We start from the raw sequence: 16,171 nt of genomic DNA on the forward strand, positions 1-16,171 counted from the left end.
GACATTTTCACAGCCTCAGAACTGTAAACTTGCAACTTAATTAATCCCCTTTATAAAAGTCGTTCCATTACTAGTACATTGCATTCCAGCAGCTCTAAAAAACTAAAACAGATTTTGATACCAGAGAAGTGGGGTGCTGTGGTTTGCAAATACCAAACATGTTGGAACAGCTTTATAGATTGATACAAGGAAGATTCTGGAAGAATTGTGAGGAGCTTGAAAGAGAAAGCCTGGATTGCTTTGAAGAGACTGTCGGTAAAAATGTAGACACTAAAGATACCCCTGATAAGACCTGAGACAGAAATGATGCATCTGTTATTGCAAACTGGAAAGAGGAAATCCTTGTTTTAAAGTGGCAAAGAATCTGGCAAAATTGACTCCTGGTTTTGGATAGAAGGCAGATTTTAAAAGCCATGAACTTGGATATTTAGCAGAAGAGATCTCCAAATTAAATGTGGAAAGTGTGGCCTGATTTCTCGTTGCAGCTTATAGTGAAATACAACAGGAAGGAGATAAGCTGTGAACTGAGCCCTTGGGCAAAAAGAAACCAGAAATTGATGTTTTTCTGGGCCTCCAGAGAGGGACACCCCAGAGAATAGTGCGCCACATGAGGATTTAACCAAACATGGAACCAGTCAGCTATTTCAGAAAAAGTTAGCATTGGAGATGAAGTTATCCAGGAAGGATTCATTGGAAAGTCCTATTGTCTGATGGTTATGGTCCCTACCTACTACATAGAAAACCAGTAAGAGTGTTGTGGGGTCTGTATGAATGGAATCACTACCAGTCTGGACTAAAAGAGACAGAAAAGGGACAAACTGAAGGAAAAATAACTTCAGAGGCAGAACCATGGAAGCTAAAGTCTGCAGTCAAGAAACCTCAGGCCACAAGAGCAGACCCACCCATGCACGTGAAGAGGGTGCGCTTGCCCCAAAGGCAGAGAGCTGGTCTTCCACCTTGATGTTCTGGAAGAGCTGTGCCGCAGACCTTGGAAAGGGTGGAACACATTTGTTAGGGATTGTGGAGAGCTTTGCTGCCCCACATTGTTCTGAGGGGATTGAGTATGTGCACTAGAGATGGCAGAGAGCCTGGGTGCTGCCCCAATGCTTGGAGAGGATGGAGCTGAGAAAAAGGTGGACTCCCCAGGGTCTCCCAAGGTTGCATTTGGAGAGGACAGGGCTGCTGTGTAAGCCCTTGGAAAGGGTGGGACTGCCACTTTCTAAAGCCCGAAGATAAATGAGTCTCAGACTTAGAAATCCAATGGAGTTTGCCCCGCAGGTTTTCTGTCTAAGTCCGGTGAACCCTGTATTCCTTCCAATTTCTCCCTATGGAAATGGCAATATGTATCTTATGACTGTCCTTGCTTTGTATGTAAGCAGCAGATAACTTTTCTGAGTTTTTACAGGTCCAGATCTAGAGAAGAATTTTGCCTTCAGACACACTATGACTGTAACTGGCTTTGATGCTAGTTTGTACAGTTTCTGACATTGTATTGTATTTTTATTTTTACTGAAATAGTTTAAGGCTTTGGGATGTTGTGATGGAACGTGTGTATTTTGCATTTGGAAAGAACATATCTTTTTGGGATCCAAAGGGTGGAATATGTCAGTTTGAAACTGTTGTATATCCCAGAAAAGCCAAGTCCTTTAATCCTCATTTACTATTGCTGGATGGGATCTTTTTTATTGTTTCCGTGGAGATGTGACCCACCCAATTGTGGGTGGTAATTTTTGATTAGATGGTTTCCATGGAGGTGTGTCTCCACCCATTCAAGGTGGAGTTGCTTACTGGAGCCTTTTAAGAGGGAACCATTTTTGGAAAGTATGGACAGAGTCCACACAGTCAGAGACCTTTAGAGATGAAAGAAAACACCACCAGGGAAGCCATCAAAGAAGCCAGGAGAGAAAGCTAGCAGATGTCACCATGTGCCTTTCCAGCTGACAGAGGTGTTCTGGATGGCATCAGCTTTTCTTGATTGGAGGTAACCTCTTGTTAGTACCTTAATTTGGACATTTTCACAGCCTTAGAACTGTAAACTTGCAACCTAATTAATTCCCTTTTTAAAAGTTGTTCCATTAGGGAAGTTGGCAGTAACCCAGCTGCAATAACCCAGAAGGATGTGCAACCCCCAAAGCAGCAGCCAATGATCTATATTTGTGGAGAACTTCATACAGAAAATGATATAAAGTCCAGGGATCCACTCATATGTAGAGAATGTGGATACAGAATAATGTACAAGAAAAGGACTAAAAGATTGGTGGTTTTTGACTCTCAATGAAACATGAATTCAGAACAGCATCATCGTTTGTCATTGGATTTGCCATTAATGTTTCACACTGTATAGATTTTGGTTAGCATACTTATCTTTATGAATACAGTTACATACACACAATTTAATTTTATCTCATTTTTTAAGCCATACTGTATTTAGATATCTATCATTGCTTTGTAGAGATAATTTTTTTGTTCAATTACGTGATTTATAATTTAATTTTTTTTGTATATTTACTCTGACACACGTAAGGTTAGAATTGCTTTTCCTAAAACCATACTTTTAATCAAAACCTAGTATCACTGGGTGTTTTGTTTAAAATATAGGTTTCTAGAGTATTCTGAGGGTCTGATTAAGTATATTCCTTGGAAACTACTGTCCTACATCACCAGTTTACAAAGTTTGTAAACTAGGTAGCATCATTTGGTACAGAGTATACCAGTGTACTTGCTGTCAATGTACATATATCATTTTGACTTCTATTTTTCGTGTATTACTTGATATAAGACTTTCTGTATTTCTACATAATGCCTGATTATTTTTAAAATCTTGTGAGAGAGAAGACAAATTTTAATGGTTGTTCTCTGAAAGACAAAATCAACCCCTAGTAAAGTGAATAGAACAGAATTTAAAAAAAAAATTGTTCCCTTACTGGTATATTGCATTCTGGCAGATTTAGCAAACTAAAACATGCACTGTGTCCCCCGGGTCCCCTAAAGAATCTCAGGAACTGGTTTAATTCTAGAATATCACTTTGCTATTGGTTTTCTTCTGATTTTCTGGTCCATAAAGCCTGTAGGAGCTGGAAGGGTCACGTTTGCAGAACACAGTCTGGAGAATGAGTGGTTGAAGAAATTCAGGCCAATGCACATAAAAGAAGTGAAAAATTTGAAGCAGCCAGAGTTCTGGCCAGGACTCTTTGACTGAGCTTTAAGGGAGACAATAAAAAACCTTCTCAGAATGGGATTTCTACATGCAAAAGAATAAAGTTGGACCCCTACCTGACATCATATCCAAAAATTTAACTCAAAGTGGATCAGAACCTAAATTAAAATGCTAAAACCATGGAACTCTTGGAAGAAAACATAGGGGAAATCCAAGACCTTATATTTGGCAATGGATTCTTAGATACAAAACCAAAAACTGAGCAACAAAAGAAATGCAAGATAAAGTGGACTTCATTAAATTTAAAAAAAAATGTTGTACATCAAAGGATATTAGCAAGAAAGTGAAATGACAACCAGTAGAATGGAAGAAAATAGTCGCAAATCATATATCTAACAGTGACTTAATATCCAGAATATATAAGGAACTCCTACAACTCAACAACAAAAAAGATAACCCAATTAAAAAAAAATGGATACAGGACTTAACAGGCAGTTTTCCAAAGACAATCTACAAATGACCAATGAACACATGAAAAGATATTCAACATCATTAGTCATTGGTGAAATGCAATCAAAACCAAGTGTCGGAGAGGATGTGGAGAAATTGGAACTCTGTGCTTTGTTGGTGGAAATGCACAACGATGCAGCCACTGGAAAGTAAAGAGTTCCTCAAAAAGTTAAATATAGAAATACCATATGACCATATGTGATAGTTAATTCTATGTGTCATCTTAGCTAGGAAATGGGTTCTAGTTATTTGGTCAAGTAAGCACTGGTGTGATTGCTACAGTAAAGGTATTACGTAAGTAGAAGCATTTGCATCTCAAATCAACCAAGCTGTAATCAACCGAGTTCATTGCTCTCAGCAATGACCGGGTTTCCTCATCCAAACAGTTGGAGGCTTAAGTGTTTGACAAATCAGACAGGATTTCAGCCTCTACTTCAGCCAGCTAGCTCCTCTTGGGGAATTTAACTGTACCTTCATTAGAGTTTCCAGCTTGCAACTTGGCCTCCGGAATTCGGACTTTCCAATTTCCACAGTCGCATGAGCCGATTCTTATAATAAATCTCATAATAGTTACATTATATGTATATATAGATACGCACTCAGACACACGTATATACATATCTCCTTTCAGTTCTCTTTACCTAGAGAGCCCCAATAACGGCAGTTTTATAAGAATTCAATCCTACATCTCCCCATGTTTTTAGATGCTAACATGTACTTTTTAAACTGCAAAGAAAATTAAACCTTCCAAAATGAAAAAAAAAGTAGATGCAATAAAAATATTCACATTACTTATCAATAACTAATACAGGATAAGGTATTGACAAATACTGTCATGGTGAGGATGATGAAGTGATGATAGCAATGATGATTTACCGAATTGTAGAACATCTGTATCTCTATCAAAAGTTCCATGTAACTTAAAAAAAAAAAATTCCATGTAACATGTTCCCATTGCTGACAAAGTGAAGCCAAGCAGAACAACTATTTTTAATAAGTAATTGACTTTTTTTCGCTGGTCATTTGAACTAAGAAAAGAACAATGCTAACATTGCTAAAAACTTTTTTTTCTTATAAATAATTTGAATACGTTTCCTGCATTTGTTTGACTGTTAATTGATTCACTAAATCCCTTCTTCATATCTAATATAGACAGAAACTTCATGCTTGCCTGGTTGAATTACCACAGATTACCCATTTGAAAAAAAAAGAAAAAAAAATCTAAAGTATAGACCTGCATGTGAATATTGCAGCCTAATTTCCTCATTTGTAAAATGACCAGAATGAGAGCAATTTTTGCACGAATGTACTTGACAAATCTGAAAAATACTCAGATCTAAGGTAATTAGAAGGCACCATTGGTTCCGCTGCTCAGCTTTTTTTTTAATACTGTGGAAAAGATTTATTAGTCTGTGCAGCTGGTTTTGATAAACTAATGGCTACTTGTTATGGTATATTTTCCCAGACATATCAGAACCTGGAAGCAACATGCCTTTCTCAAATTATCATTTAGTATTTCTACCCTCACCCCTCAAAACACAGAAATTTTTTTTAAACATTTTTTATTGTGAAATATAACATATATACAAAAAAGCAATAAATTTCCAAGTACATTTTTTTGGTATATTCATCATCTTGATCATTTCTTAGAACATTTGCATCAGTTCAGAAAAAGAAATAAAAGAAAAAAAAAATCATACATACCATACCCCTTACCCCTCCCTTTCATTCATCACTAGCATTTCAATCTACTAAATTTACTTTAACATTTGTTCCCCCTATTATTTATTTATTTTTAATATTTTAAATAACAACTAGCTATTTACGAAGTCGTAAAATTCAGGGCCTCCTAAGCATTAAACAAGCTGTGATTGAGGTAAGTGGACAAGCACTACCAACACTTATGAAAAAAAAAGTGTTGGTTTGCAAAGTGGTAAGTACCATATAAGTTACAATAAACACACTATTCATGTCCTTCTGAAACCATGATGGGGGGAAATCTTACTGCCATTCTGCCAAATACTACATACTCAACAGGCTGCGCAAAGGGACCATTCATCCAATACACATACCACAGAATGAAAAATTCCAGGCAAGCAACAGGAGGTATTCGTGGAAATTTAAAAGTGAGACTGAACTGCTTTAACATATCAGTGCTAGTTCAGAAGCATCATTAAGACAAATAGAGATTTAATTATAAGTGGCCTGGGTTACATTCTACCATGAGAATTTTGGTTAGTATTAAAAGAGAATCTGCCACTGAACAACCTAGAGAAGTGATGGGATTGTGCTCTTTGTTACTCCTGAAGGAATCATCAGTTTGATAAAATATATACAGCCCCCAGTGTTTTCAGGAGCTTTACATACCAAGTAATTCAGCAACTGATAGGAGGATTTAAGCAAAGAGAAGACTAAAAGCAGACCTTGTATCAGCATATACTAGATGGATAGATTTTTCAAAATTACGTATAAAATATACTTCCTAAAATCAAATGTACTCATAAAGCTACATCTATTTTATTTTACATTAAAAACTGCAGACTATTACCAGGGTAATAATATTAGCACTTTCTAAGCACTTCTTGTCAATGCAAAAAAAAAAAACAAAAGCAAAAAACTGCAGACTATGCATGGTTACCATAATGTTTCACCTGGGAAAGTCAGTGAGTGGGATTTCTTGCAAATATCTACTGCCATGATACGAAACAAATATGTGCAAACTGCAAGCTCCCTAAAATAGCAATTAGAGTTTATATACAGAAAGATGTCACTATCTCGTCAAATACATGAGACAGCATTTCCCAGAGTTTGTAACACAGAAAATATGCATCTCCTCCTTGGCCTTCCCTGTGTGACAGTTTTATTCCTTTATGCTGGTCCAGGGGTCTGAATGACCTTTTCAACAAGGTCCTCAAAGGCACACTGGACACCACCACAGGTTTTGCACTCGCCTCTACAAATAACATGGAAAGCTTTCGTTCAAATTCCAGGCCTTCCTGGAAATCAGCTTCACGATTTTCCTTAACAACTTTGTTTCCAACTAGCATGCTTACTGTGTCATTCCTTGTGCAGTATGTTTCCAATTCATTTAACCAAGTATGCAGTTTAAGAAAGGTGCCACTTCCTGTGGCATCGTAAACTGCTAAATCACCCTGTGCATCTCTGTAATAGCTGGGAGATAATGCCTTGAACAGTTCTTGCCCAGCAGTATCCCATACTGCAAGTTTGGACTCATTGCCATCCACTGGAATTGCTTTCACCTCTAAGTCAACACCTCTTTTTGTTGCAACTTAATCAACTGAAGTTAATCTGGATCAAAAGTATACTCTGTGAAGCTCAAGAGCAGACAGGACTTGTCCACCCCACTCTCACTGATGAAAAGGATCTAAAGGGTGGTCAGCACATCCTCGTCCATCCCGACCCCCTCCACAGGTTCCTGCCACCAGGGCCCAGCTCTCAACCTGGCCCTGGGAGTGCTGTCAGGCATGTGCACCACACCACATTGCCACCTTTGACCTGCTGTGTGCATTTTCCATCCAGCATGCAGCCTTACTTATTAATCAAGCGCCAAGTGGCCCAGCCACTGGAATGGGGGATCCAATTGTGTGTTAGACATGAGCACAACTTTCAGGAGCTCAGCCTAACAAGGATGACCCAAAATTTATACAGCACTCTAACAGGCATTCTGATAACCTAACATTCAGGTACTGTGGAAGAAACAGATTTACTGGCATTGGATGGAGGGCTTGAGGGAAGTGTTGGATTTTAGCAGGCATTTAAGGATGTGGAAAGGAAAGGAAGAGGAAGAGGTCGGGCAGGGGGACAGAGACAGGGGACAGCTCCTCAAAGGAACGTCAGGTAGTCAGAGCAATATAGCTGGAGAACTGTGTTTCGTGCTGGAGAGTGAGAGGTGAGACTGGAAAGGCTGATGGGGTCAGCTGTGAAGGCTCGTGGAAACAAAAGTGATGGTGATGATGATGATGATGGCATGCTGTCAAAATGGGATAAAAAGAAAATCAATTCTTAGCCCGTATTCCTGTAGCGTACTACTTTCTCAACTAGAGTACAACACTTAATGTCCTATTTGTCTAATCTTTTCCCCATCATTAGACTAGGGTAATGGATTTGGGGAGGAAAAAGAAAAAAAGCAGGAATAAAAATGCCGTTTTCATATCATATCACACAATACCAAGGGTACATCCACATCTGATTTATCACTGTTGGTTTATAAGGTATATGATCTAAATCTAATTACATATTTTTGCATATGGATGCACAATATTTTCATCACCATTAGTTGAAAAGACTATCTTTTCCTCATGGAATGGCCTACAAGGCTTTGTCAAAAATCAGTTGACTATATTTATGTATAAATCCTCCTCTATTAATCTTTGTGTTTAGCCTTTCACCACTACCACCACAATATCTTGATTACTTTACCTTATTGTAAGGCTTGGAGTCAGGTAGTGTGAATCCTCCAATTTTATCTTTCTTCTTTAGGATTGCATTGACCATTCTAGGTCTCTTGCCTTTCAATATAACCTTTAGAATCAATTTATCAATAGCAACATCAACATTAGTAATATTAATATATTAATATCACTTGGGGGGGGATTTTTATTTAGATTATGTTATTAAAAAAAAAAAATCAAGCCCCACAATTGTATGCGGTGCCAGGCTGAGCCCTGTTCCAGGTTCCTTAGTCTCGACACTAAAAAAATTTAGAGATGAGAGAGCCAGTAGGAATAAGTGATCAAGTCTATTAAAGAGAAAGAGAGAGTACACGTTAAAGAAGTCAGCGCAGACATGTTCAAGGAAGAAACACACGCTAAGTGGGAATGGGTTAGCTTGTTTTATAGGAAAGTTTTTGTTAATGGCAGCTTTCCATAGTAACCTTTGACCATAAATGAGAAATTTTATCATAATGTTTTTGCATTTTCTAATCTCCCCCAAAGCCTACAAAGTTTGCAGTCACCAGATGATGACATGGTTTGCATTAAACAGGTGTCTTCTTAGTTCTGGAGGAGACAGCTATCAGAATTTGTGGTCTGCCGTCACGTACCCAAGTCTGTCTCTGGGCAGATGTTTAACCGTCTTTGCGACCCCATGCTTTCTGTCATTAACTAAAAGTTCATTTGGGGCCTGCGATTTTACAAGCTTTTATGGTTTGGGGAGGTTTCAATGGTTTGGGGGAGGTTTGGTGACTTTAGGGAAAATTTTTCTCCCATCAAGTTTGCAGCTGGAGTTTGCAGCTTTGCATTAATTCCTCTGCAACCAAAGAAGAAACTAGGGACTTGTAGTTGTCCATTAACTCTTTTAAGAGGAGAATAGGAAACCAGGGATCTACAGTCGTCCTAATTCATCCTGCTTCAATTCGCCCTGAAACAGTTCAATCCCTTTAAACCTAAAGAGAGTTTGAAGAATGGATTTTTTTTAATGTTTTTATAAGAATGTGCATAATTGCTGGCAAAGGTGGAAGCTTTGGGGGATATTAGAAAACGCAAAAACATTATGATACAATTTCTCCCTCATTTTACAACTTTTACAATTTTTCTGCTGCCTCTTTTGCATAAATCCCTGAGCACAGGAATGGGAGGTTATAGGTTTACAGCTTGCAATGTTGAGAAAGGAGGTTACAATAGCTTTGGGAGGAAGCAAGTGTGCTCGGACTCACATGGAGCTGCCTTGCCCCCTGTTCATTTATTTTGTCATATAATGGTGTTTTGATCATACTTTAATGTGGGCAGCCATCCTATGTGCTCTTGCACAGTTAAATTAGAGGAGTTTTGGTGTGCAGGAAGCCACCTTTAGTAATCTTTCAGATTAGCCTGTTTAAATCAGGTGTTACAGACTGGCAGGTCCTGTTTAAATGTATTCTGATGATAGAAATAGCATACAGAACAGAGAGGGAATAGTTATAGAGAGTATTAGAATTAGGTAGTTGCCTCCTTGAGGATATAGGTGTTAAACAATTATTACTTGATTACTCCAGTTAACTGAAGACATTGGAAGAATATTCCGTAGGAGGCTAGAGTTACTTGAAACTGGAATGTATTTGCATAATTAACAGTTAGCTTGGTTGTGGAATGCTTTTTACAGTTGCAGCTTAATTAAGGAAGACAGATAAATGTAGATGCAGTAGGAAAGAAACCTAGGGACTTAAACATAAATGTTTAGTAGGTAACTAAATGGGGAGGTTTTCCTTTGTGGATAAAATTATTGTAGAATTTTTAACATTGGCTTTAATTCTTCATTTGATTTGTTTGTTTGTTACATGGGCAGGCACCGGGAATTGAACCCGGGTCTCCGGCATGGCAGGTGAGAATTCTGTCGCTGAGCCACCATTGCACAGCCCTATTATTGGCTTTAGTAAACATGTGAACACTTTAATTAAAACAGAAGTCCAGTTTTCATATACTTTTGCTAGGGTTATGTTTGTTAACAAATAGAACATAAGTTATTTACTTGCCTTGTTTCTTTAGAAGTCTTTCTTTGTTGAAGATGAATTTCTGACTTGTAGTTTACTGTAAACAGTTTTAGAAAAGTTTCAGAGTGAAACAATATAATTGTAAGGACATTTGGCTGTTTTTGTGACTATAACATTTTTTAAATAATTAAAACCATAACTAGGGCAGTGCAATGGTGGCTCAGTGGCAGAGTTCTCGCCTGCCGTGCCAGAGACCCAGGTTCGATTCCCAGTGCCTGCCCATGCAAAAAAAAAAAAAAGAAAGAAAACAATAACTAGCAGCACTGTTTTGTTGATTATTATAGATTAGCAACTAACAGAAGTTGAGAAAATTTCTTAAATTTTATAACACTGAATATTTTTTCTATCTTTCATACTTAAGTTACCAGAATAATTTTGGTAACTGTCTTCAAGCAAACATCTCACAACATACAATTACCATTAAAATCAAACTTGGCAGGGTGCATGGGTGGTTCGATGGTAGAATGCTCCCCTTTCATGCGGGAGACCCAGGTTTCAATCCCAGGTTAGGGTTAGGGTTCCCTGACATGTGCAATAGTTTAGACTTTAACCTACAAGCCACCTATGCCTCATTATAATACTCGGCCATTTTCTTACATTCTGTGACTAAGCATGTAATCAATTTACACATGCTCACTAGTTAGATCACCTCTGATTACAGCATCTGGGGCCACTGTGCTCATTAACCTAAACATGCCCATCTTTACTCTAATAAAACTGTCCTAATTACTGCAGTTCAGGGAGACAGATTTTGGGCTGCTAGGACATCTGCTCTCCTACTGGACTTCAGGTAATAAATTCTTTCTCCCTTTGAAACTCCGGTGTCTCAGGAATTGGCTTTTGAGTGCATTGGTCAAAAGTATCCACAGCCTTTGACCGGTAACATTACCTGCCACTCAAAGGGTTACCGGGGCTGGTAGAGATGGACAATCTTGGGTTAGGTTCAGTGAGCTTCGGCCTCAGGCCCCTTTAGCCCGGAGCTGGCTGGTCAACAGACCTCTCGGAGAGGTCTCACCCACCCCGCTCCTTGAAGGATCGACATGTTACCCGCCCAGTGTCGGGCTTTCCCACATTTAGGGCAGGGCCCTGGGGGGCTTTTTCCGTCCTTGGGACTTCTTTCCTCCTTGGGCACATTCTCGTATTCAGTGCCCTGATTTTCCAAATAAACTCCAGGCTGCTTCTGCCCAGAGTGACCCTGAGGTGGCTGTTTGCAGTTCACAGCAGAGCTAATGCAATTTGCTCTTTTTTTAGAGTCCAAATTTACATTGGTATACTCTTTTATGGCCGTTACTAATTTCCCTTGGAGCACAGCAGGGTTTTCCTTGTTTTCTTGAGTTATGCTCTGTAGCATGTTGGAATTTATAGGCTTGATAATACTTCTTTTTTTCCAAACCTTTTTTAAAAGCAAGTAACTATATGGTCCCTTTCTGCGAAACTTGGCAGACCAGCTTGGGGAGACTGAAAAGAAAGCAGGCAAAAGACAACAAGTTTAGGCATCCTGCAGATTACTCCCCCCCAGGGAAAGGAATCGTAGGTGGTGAAGCTGGTTGGGGAGGGTCTGCAGGCTATGGCACAGGTCTCTGCTGTGCTGAGATTTTACCAGTGGGGATTTCTTTGGCATCCCCTAACAACTTTTAAATTAACAGAGGCGGCTCCAGCAAGGGCGCAGAGCTGGGACCCCTTTCCGGCTCTGCACACTGCGCTGCTCCGGCTGCCCCCGGGGCAGACAGAGGACTGCGAGCGCGGTCTTGACCTTCCCAAGTCCCTGCCCGAGCACCGCGTACAGGAGTGAGGTCTGAGCTGCCAGGTGGGCACGGTTACCAGCATCAGACGTGCACGGCACGGTGGCGCAGAAACACCGGCAGCGGCTGGGGCACCTACATCGCCCCGTAAGACACAAGCCCCCCTCATGGATGCAGCCCAGGGAGCTATTAGTTGGGGTGCTACACTTACTGCCTGTATTCTGAAAAGAAGAGAGTGATGGAGGAATGCTCAATCGCTGTGGCCTGCCATCCCACGTATCCATCAGTTGAGCGTGTCTCTGCAACACCGTCTCACCTTGGGTGGGAGTCCCCTTGGGGGAGAAAACCATAGACTTAGGAGATGGGTGGTCCAGGGCAAACAGGACTCAGAGGGTGGGTGGTCACCCCATTGACTCTGAGCCAAACACAGAGGGCTGGTGAGTAAGACCTCTCATCTCTGAGCTCTGGGCAGGACTTAGGGGGCTGGTGAGCTGGATCTTCCACCTCAGGGGCCCTGAATTGAACCTCGGCTCATTTTAGTTGGACTTAGGGAGGAGCGATCTGATGGTCAGTAGGCTAATGAGGGGTTGCACCTGCAAAAGTGAGAGAAGTGACGGGAGAGAGCGTCTGTTAGAATGGATGGGAGGGAAGGACAGAGAATGCCCAGGAGATTTTGGAGGCGGGTGGCGGGATGGGGTGCCATAGCAGCCAGACCATCTCAATATCTCCCTTAGACCAGGCTGAGTGAGAAGCCCTGGGCGTTCTGTGAAATTGGTCCTCTAGGGCCACGGCAAGCTGCCACCACAGGCAAAGAAGTTGCAGAGGCGGAGGTTTCATTTGGCTAAGGCTGAATTTCTCCTTAGGAGGTAGGAAATGGGTGAGGTTCAAGGTGAGCAGAGGAGCTTCTCTAGTGTGGCAGAGAGGCCAATGCAAAGAAGGTGTGAGGGGCGTCCTTGAAGAATAGTAGCCGGGAACAGCCAGGAAACAGGACAGGGCAGGGCCAGGCAGGACTGTCCCCAGCTAGCCGATAAGGAAGGTTTCCTGGGGGTACTCCTTCTACTCATTCACAGGAAGCTTTACACATAAGAGTTTAAAACAAATCCAACAGAAAACGGGGAGGGAAGAGACTGAACAGTGAAAGAGCCAGAGAAAGAGACACTGTGAGCCAGGAGTAGGGAGGATTGGAAGAAGAGAAGGATAGAAGGGGCAGAGATTTCTTGTGAGTCTCTCTCCAGAGTCAGGTGCCAAGGGCAGTGAGGGAGAGATGGTAGGTGGGTTAATTGATACAGCGTGGAGTGAGCCAGACGCCGGCTGGCACACAAAAGACAATGAGGAAAGCCGTGATGAGTGTATTAGAGACAAGTAAGAGGAAGATTCAACTCGAAGGATTGGTGTCTTACATGGAAGAGTCTACTCTCCTGGAATCTCTCAGAATCCCGCCTGACTGGCTCACCAGAATATGTACCTGGTGCCTAGCTAGCAATACTGCCAACTGAGCCCCGTTCCAGGTTTGTTAGTCTCAACACTAAAAGAATTTAGAGGTGAGGCCAGTAGGAATAAGTAGTAAAATTTATTGAAAGAGAAAGAGCACATGTTAAAGAAGTTAACGCAAACATGTTCAAGGGAGAAACACACACCAAGTGGAATGGGTAAGCTTATTTTTTTAGGAAGATTTTTGCTAGTGGAAGGTTTCCACAGTAACTTTTGAAAAGTAGGGTCTTACAATGTTTGTATTAACCAAGTGCTTACATGATTTGCATTAAACAAGTGTCTTCTTTGTTCTAGGGGAAGATAGCGATTGGAACTTGTAGCCTGCCATCACGTACCAAATTTGTGCCTGGGCAGAGTTTAACACTCTTTATGAACCCCATGGTTTCTGTAATCAACTAGGAGTCTGTTTTGGGCCCATGAGTTTACATGCTTTTATGGTTTGAGGAGGGTTCAATGCTTTGGGGAGGTTTTGAGGCTTTAGGGAAAATTTTTCTCCATGAAGTTTGCAGCTGAAGCTTACAGCTTTGCATTAACTCCTCTAGAGCTAGATAAGAAACTAGAAACTTGCAGTTGTCCATTAACTTTTTCTTTTATTGTGAAAAATAACATATATACAAAAAAAAGCAATAAATTTCAAAGCACAATGCAACAATTAGTTGTAGAACAGATACCAGAGTTTAGTATGGGTTACAATTCCACAGTTTCAGATTTTTCCTTCTAGTTGCTCCAAGACATTGGAGACTAAAAGAAATATCAATATAATGATTCAGCACTCACACTCATTTGTTAAATCCTATTTTCTCTGTTACAATTCCACTTTCTCTTTTGATCTATCTTCAGATCTCTAAGGGTATCTGGGCTATGCCCATTCTAACTTTTCCATGTTGGAAGGGGCTGTTGGTATTATGGGATAGGGGGATGGAACTAGTTGGTGTTCTGGAAAGATTAGCTCCTTTAGGTTTCAGGACTTATCTAGCCTAGGAACCCAACTGGAGGTTGTAGATTTCTTGAAAGTAATCATAGTGATTGAAACCTTTGTAGAATCTCAGATAAAATCCTAGGTGTTCTTTAGGGTTGGCAGGTATGGTTTTGATTGGGGTTTGGCAAACCGTGGTAAATAGCAATGTCAACTAATCACGCTCGCATAAAAGCAACCTCCAAAGCAGACTCTCAACTCTATTTGAACCCTTTCAGGCACTGATACCTTATTAGTTACAATTTTTCCCCCTTTTGGTCAGGAAGGCATTGCCCATTCCATGGTGCCAGGGCCAGGCTCATCCCTGGGAGTCATATCCCATATTGCCAGGGAAACTTTCACGCCTGGATGTTATGTCCCATGCAGGGGGGAGAGAAATGATTTCACTTGCAGAGTTTGGCTTAGAGAGAGTGTGCTTGTTTGAAAGGAAGTATGCCCCCTAAGAAAAGTCATGTTTTAATATAAATCCCATTTCATAAAGGTAGAATAATCTCTATTCAATGCTGTGTGTTTAAAACTGTGATGAGATCATCTCCCTGGATGATATGATTTAGTTAAGAACGGTTGTTAAACTGGATTAGGGGATGACATGTCTCCACCCATTTGAGTGGGTCTTGATTGGTTTCTGAAGTCCTATAAAAGAGGAAACATTTTGGGGAATGAGAGATTCAGAGAGAGCAGAGAATGCTGCAGCACCACGAAGCAGAGAGTCCACCAGCCAGTGACCTTTGGAGATGAAGAAGGAAAACGCCTCCCGGGGAGCTTCATGAAACTGGAAGCCAGGAGAGAAAGCTAGCAGATGACGCCGTACTCACCATGTGCCCTTCCAGCTGAGCGAGAAGCCCTGACTGTGTTCATCATGTGCCTTCTCACTTGAGAGAGAAACCCTGAACTTCATCGGCCTTCTTGAACCAAGGTATCTTTCCCTGGATGCCTTTGATTGGACATTTCTATAGACTTGTTTTAATTGGGACATTTTCTCGGCCTTAGAACTGTAAACTAGAAACTCATTAAATTCTCCCTTTTAAAAGCCATTTCGTTTCTGGTATATTGCATTCCGGCAGCTAGCAAACTAGAACAGAGAGAAAAACCACATCTGAGCAACAAAAGAGGTCTAAGTAACTCTTAGGCATAATCATAGGTAGGCTAAGCTTCTCTGCTACATAAATAAGCTTCACAAGAGCAAGCCTCAAGATCAAGGGCTTGGCCTATTGACTTGGGGGTCCCTATTGCTTGAGACAGTATTGGGGGTTTCCCCAGTGGTAAAGTTTCATAGCTCCACATTTTTTCTCCTATCCCTTAGGGAATTTGCCAATATTTTTTTTCTTTGGCTTTTAAGAAGGAGAATTTAATAAGTTACAAGTTTACAGTCCTAGGTCTATAAAAATGTCTAAACTAACGCATCCAGGGAAAGATACCTTAATTCAAGGAAGGCCAATGGGTCGGGAACACCTTTGTAAGCTGGGAAGGCATGTGGCTGGCATCTGCTGGTCCCTTGTTCCTGGGCTCCATTGCTTTCAGCCTCTGTTCCTGTGGGGGTTCCTCACTTTACTTCTCCATCATCTCCTGGATTCCCTTAGCTCTCTCCAGTTTCTGGCTAGCTTGACATTTCATGGTGATGTCTACTGGGCTCCAAGCATCCCCAAATATCCGTGTCTCTGTTCTCCAAGTGTCAGCATGTGTGTCAACTCTGCTCCAAAGTTTTTGTCATCTCTGTCATTTCTGACTCAATTGGGCATGTCACATCTCCGTGGAGATAACCTAATCAAAAGTTACTGAGTTACAGAATTGAATTAGGATTAAAAGAA

General features: G+C 40.8%; 2 pseudogenes; one reads left to right on the forward strand and one right to left on the reverse strand.

Annotated features, from left to right (window-relative positions):
* The first annotated feature begins 716 nt into the window (after window positions 1-716).
* Window positions 717-2,278, forward strand: LOC143657214 (DNA-directed RNA polymerases I, II, and III subunit RPABC4 pseudogene; annotated as a pseudogene).
* Window positions 2,279-6,417: 4,139 nt separating this feature from the next.
* Window positions 6,418-7,082, reverse strand: LOC143657218 (ras-related protein Rab-18 pseudogene; annotated as a pseudogene).
* Window positions 7,083-16,171: the final 9,089 nt, after the last annotated feature.

The sequence above is a fragment of the Tamandua tetradactyla genome, chromosome 2 (assembly GCF_023851605.1).
Source record: "Tamandua tetradactyla isolate mTamTet1 chromosome 2, mTamTet1.pri, whole genome shotgun sequence".
NCBI classification, from domain to species: domain Eukaryota; kingdom Metazoa; phylum Chordata; class Mammalia; order Pilosa; family Myrmecophagidae; genus Tamandua; species Tamandua tetradactyla.